Below are 5000 nucleotides of genomic sequence, written 5' to 3'. Positions count from 1 at the left end.
ACATTGGATTGCCATGCAGAGGGACCGGGGTTCGATTCCCAGTCTAGGCAATCTGCCGACCCTTCGCCATCACTCTCTGCCAAATAGCTAGCTCCAAAACGTGTCAAACAAAGGCAATGCCCCAAGCAAAGATTAAATTGAATAAAACTTTAAATTTGAAAACATTATGTTTATGTTTCTTTTCCTTTTAATTTTGCTCTTCATGGGTGAGGTTCGCATTGCTTCCTTGAATGTGAACGGGGCAAGAGACCCACTTAAAAGAGCAGAGCTTTATGAACTGTTAAAGGTGAAGCGCCTCGACGTCGCTCTCCTGCAAGAGACGCATAGTGACTTGGTTAACGCTGCAGAATGGGGTTTAGAATGGGCCGGGCTCTCTCTGCTAAGTCATAATACTTCTGTTAGCGGTGGTGTTGCTATATTATTTGCAAATAATTTTATGCCAATTTCCTATGAGTTGTTGGAAGTAATTCCAGGAAGACTACTTAAAGTTAGAGCACTTTTTGAGAATCATGTGTTAAATATAATTTGTGTATATGCTCCTACTAACGCGTCAGAGAGGGTGGGTTTTCTGAGTCAGTTATCCACCCTGATAGCTGGGTGTAGCAGTGATGAATATCTTTTTGTTGGTGGGGACTACAATTGTACAGAAAGTGATATTGACAGAAACCATTCAGAACCACACATGCTGTCACGTAGAACACTTATTCAATGTATTCACACACATGATTTAAGTGATGTATGGCGAACCATTCACAGAGAACAAAGGCAGTATACCTGGACACATACTCATAGCAACATGATTTCCATGGCTAGGCTTGATAGATTTTATTGTTACAAACATCATTTGAATATTTTTAGAAATTGTGTAATCGTTCCTGTGGGGTTTTCTGACCATTGGCTATTGTATTGTAGTGTCACTTTGAAAGATGTCAAGCCTAAAAGTGCTTATTGGCACTTTAATTCATCCCTCATCCATGACAAACATTTCAAGGAGGTTTTTAAAACTTTTTGGGCAGATTTTAAGGGAAGCAAGAGTTCTTTTGTCTCATTACAACAATGGTGGGATGTTGGTAAAATACAAATTCAGCAACTTTGTAAACAGTACACTCAAAACATCACAAGAGACAGAGCCCAGTCTATAGATATTTTGGAGAAGGAACTAAAAGAAATTCAGATGCTGGCTTTCTCTACTGGGAATGAAGATGAAATTAATGATTTGGCTAAAAAGAAAAATGCGTTAACTGAGCTGCTGGGAATTAGTGCCAAGGGTGCTTTGGTCCGTTCAAGGTTTCGGGGTGTAGAGCAGATGGATGTCCCGTCTAAATACTTTTTTAGTCTAGAAAAGAAAAATGGCCAGAAAAGATTTATTCATGCATTAAAATCTCAATCTGGAGCTCTATTGACAGATGATGTTGAAATTCGCAAAAGAGCTACACAATTCTACCAAGATCTATACAGGAGTGAACTCAAGGATGGGGGGTCTGATGGCCTTTTTCTGAGTAATTTGCCTCAGGTTGCAGTCGAGTCCATTCCCGAGCTTGATGCCGTCCTGACACTTGGGGAGCTTGAGAAAGCTCTTCAGGGGATGGAATGCGGAAAGGCTCCTGGCCTGGATGGCATCCCAGTTGACTTTTATAAGTGCTTCTGGTCGGAGATAGGAGAGGATCTGCTTGCTGTGCTCAGTGATAGTGTCACTAGGGGGCGCTTACCGGTGAGCTGTCGCCGGGCGGTCCTCACACTTCTCCCTAAAAAAGGTGACCTCACCGATATCCGCTGCTGGAGGCCTGTGTCACTCCTGTGTAGTGATTTTAAATTATTGTCTAAAGTTTTGGCCAGTAGACTGTCCAAAGTAATGGACCAGGTTATCCATCCGGATCAAAGTTACTGCGTTCCCGGTAGATCAATATTTGACAATGTATCATTAATCCGTGACATGATACATGTTTCTAAACATTTGGGGATCGACCTGGGGTTGGTGTCTTTAGATCAGACTAAGGCCTTTGATCTCGTGGAGTTTAAGTACCTATGGGACACGTTACTTGCTTTTGGATTCAGCGAAAGCTTTGTAAACATGATCAGGGTTCTGTACAATGATGTGGAGAGTATACTGAAAATTAATGGTGGTTTAAGTGCTCCCTTCAAGGTTGGTAGGGGGATACGCCAGGGTTGCTCACTGTCTGGTATGCTGTATTCCTTAGCAATAGAGCCTCTTTTAAATAAGCTAAGGGGGGCATTAAGTGGTGTGTTTTTACCTGAGTTCATTAACCCCATACGGCTGTCTGCCTACGCTGATGACTTGGTTTTGATGGTTAGAGGGGACAGGGACATAGAGGTGACCATTAAAATTCTCAAGGATTTTAATACTGTTTCCTCGGCCAGAGTTAATTGGGCCAAAAGTGAGGCTCTATTGCTGGGTCAATGGGCAGATGGGGCTCCAACGCTCCCAGATGGGTTATGTTGGAAAAAAGATGGTTTTAAATATTTGGGTGTCTTCTTGGGGAATGACATTGTTATGCAGAAAAACTGGGTGGGGATGGCTGAGAGTGTGAATGGGCGTCTGGAGAAATGGAAATGGTTATTGCCAAAGATGTCTTACAGGGGTCGGGTCCTCATCATAAATAACTTGGTGGCATCATCCTTGTGGCACCGTTTGGCCTGTGTGGACCCTCCACCTGATCTCTTAAACAAATTGCAATCTGTAGTTGTAAATTTCTTTTGGGATAACTACCACTGGGTACCACAACCTATTTTGTTTCTACCAAAAGATGAGGGTGGGCATGGTCTCATTAATTTTCATAGTAGGACTGCAGCGTTCAGATTGCAATTTGTGAAAAAGCTCCTGACTGGGCCTACTGTTGTGGCTTGGAAACTTCTCAGCTGTACTGTTTTAAGAACTTGTGCAGGGTTGGGGCTAGATAAGTCACTGTTTTTAACTGTGCCGCAGAGGGTTGACTGTTCTAAAATGCCTCCATTTTATCGTACCACTCTAAAAATATGGGGCTTGTTCCACATACAAGGGCAGAAGCAAACCAAACTCCTTACACTGGCTGCTACAACAGCCGGTGGTGGGGGGTGCGAGGATGGACGTATCCTTATCGGACTTTCCCACTTTTCAGAGGAGGCTCCTCGATTCCAAGATTGTGACTTTGAAGGATGTAGTTATCCGGGCAGGAGCTGAGTTCAAAGATGTGAGGAGCTTTGCGGACTCTATGGGACTGAGATGCACACGTGTGGCCTCAAAGCTACTGGATAAGTGGCGCACTAGCTGCACTGCAGAAGAGTCAAAGCTACTCAAGGACTACAGTGCAGGAGTGGCACATCCAGATGAATTTGATGAGTTTCCTGACTTAAGTCTTTCGCCCATACTTGACGAGAGTAGTGGGTCATGCTCTAAGCCTAACCTACCTGGCCTTACTTTGAGTGGTGCGTCGGGGAAACAGTTGTACAATGCGTGTGTTAAGGTTTTAAACAAAAAATGTCTTGCAAGTAGAGTTGACACACCCTGGCGCAATGTTCTAAAGTTAAGTGTCAATGTAAAGCCTGAGTGGAGAGCACTTTATAAACCACCATTACCTAAGAAACTGGGTGATTTGCAGTGGAGAATTCTTCATGGGGCTATTGCTGTGAATACTTTTGTCTCTGTTTTAAATCCAACTGTTGGCCAGGAGTGTCCCTTCTGTTACCAGAGGGAGTCAGTATTTCATGCTTTTTTACAATGTACACGATTGCGACCACTGTTTGCTAGCTTGGAGCAGTTTTTCGATCATTGCAATGAAGAATTCTCTGCAGAGACCTTTATTCTTGGGTTTAGGTATGTAAAGCGTAAACAAAATGTATGCCGACTGATCAATTTCATTCTGGGTGAAGCCAAGATGGCAATTTATGTTACCAGGAGGAACAGAGTGGAGGAAATACCTGGAACTGAGCTTTCAGATGTATTTCCTTCACTGGTTAAGTCAAGGGTCCTTGTTGATTTTCGTTTTTTTAAACTCATGAATGATTTGGAAACATTTGAAGCAAGGTGGTGTTACAAAAATGCTTTGTGCTCTGTACTGAATGAGGAACTGCACTTCAGCTATTTCCTGTAGATTAATCTATTTGCTGATTATATGTATTGCTTGACCCTGGCTATCTGCCATGGGGTGATTGTAAAACAACCTTATTGTGAATAAAGAACTTTTTAAAATCTCAAATCTCTTTCTCTCTATCCCTCACTCTCTCTGTCTCTCTAGCTCGCACTCTTACCCACCCCCTACCCTTGCTCTCTCGCTCCCCCTCCCTCTCCTTCTCTCTCTCTCTCTCTCACCCGCTCTCTCTATTTCTCTCTCTCTCTCTCTCTCTCTCTCTCTCTCTCTCCCCACAGTACCATAGTGAGCTGCTCGAGTCTCCTCCCCCCCAGTCAGCCTCAGCAGCCTCATCAGGTATTCATTCAAAAAACACACTCCAGTTGGCACGGCGCCCAGACTACGCTCACACGGACGGAGGGAGGGAGGGAGGGAGGGAGGGAACGAGTGAGGGAGGGGGAGTGGTAGGAGGAGGAGGAGGCACGAGAAAGAAGGAGGAGGAGGAGGAGGAGCAGGAGCAGGAGGGGGAGGAGGGAGACAGAGAGAGCGAGAGCAGAGGGGTCTACAGTACGCAGTGCAAGACCTGTACACAAAGAGGAAGAGAAACAGAGGAGGAGAGTGAGCGTATATATGCATATGTTGGAGCTGTGTGTGTGTGTGTGTGTGTGTGTGTGTGTGTGTGTGTGTGTGTGTGTGTGTGTGTGTGTGTGTGTGTGTGTGTGTGTGTGTGTGTGTGTGTGTGTGTATGTGTGTGTGCGCGCGAGTGCATACATGCGTGCGTAAATGCATGTGTGTGCTTGCGTGTGTGTGAGTGTGTGTGTGTAGAGGGCTTGACAATGTATAAATTCTGCTAATTCGCCTACCGGAGACTCACACATACATACACACACACACACACGCACACATACAAACACACACACGCGCGCGCGTGCGCGC

The 5000-nt window shown here is 44.7% G+C and overlaps 1 protein-coding gene across 1 annotated transcript in view; it reads right to left on the bottom strand.

Annotated features, from left to right (window-relative positions):
- Positions 1-5000, bottom strand: part of atxn1b (ataxin 1b) — a 36687-nt gene that overhangs the window by 22304 nt on the left and 9383 nt on the right. The window lies entirely within an intron of this gene.

This window comes from Engraulis encrasicolus, chromosome 5 (assembly GCF_034702125.1).
Source record: "Engraulis encrasicolus isolate BLACKSEA-1 chromosome 5, IST_EnEncr_1.0, whole genome shotgun sequence".
Taxonomy (NCBI): Eukaryota; Metazoa; Chordata; class Actinopteri; order Clupeiformes; family Engraulidae; genus Engraulis; species Engraulis encrasicolus.
The sequence above is the reverse complement of the archived record's forward strand: the minus strand, read 5'-3'. Positions and strand labels throughout refer to the sequence as shown.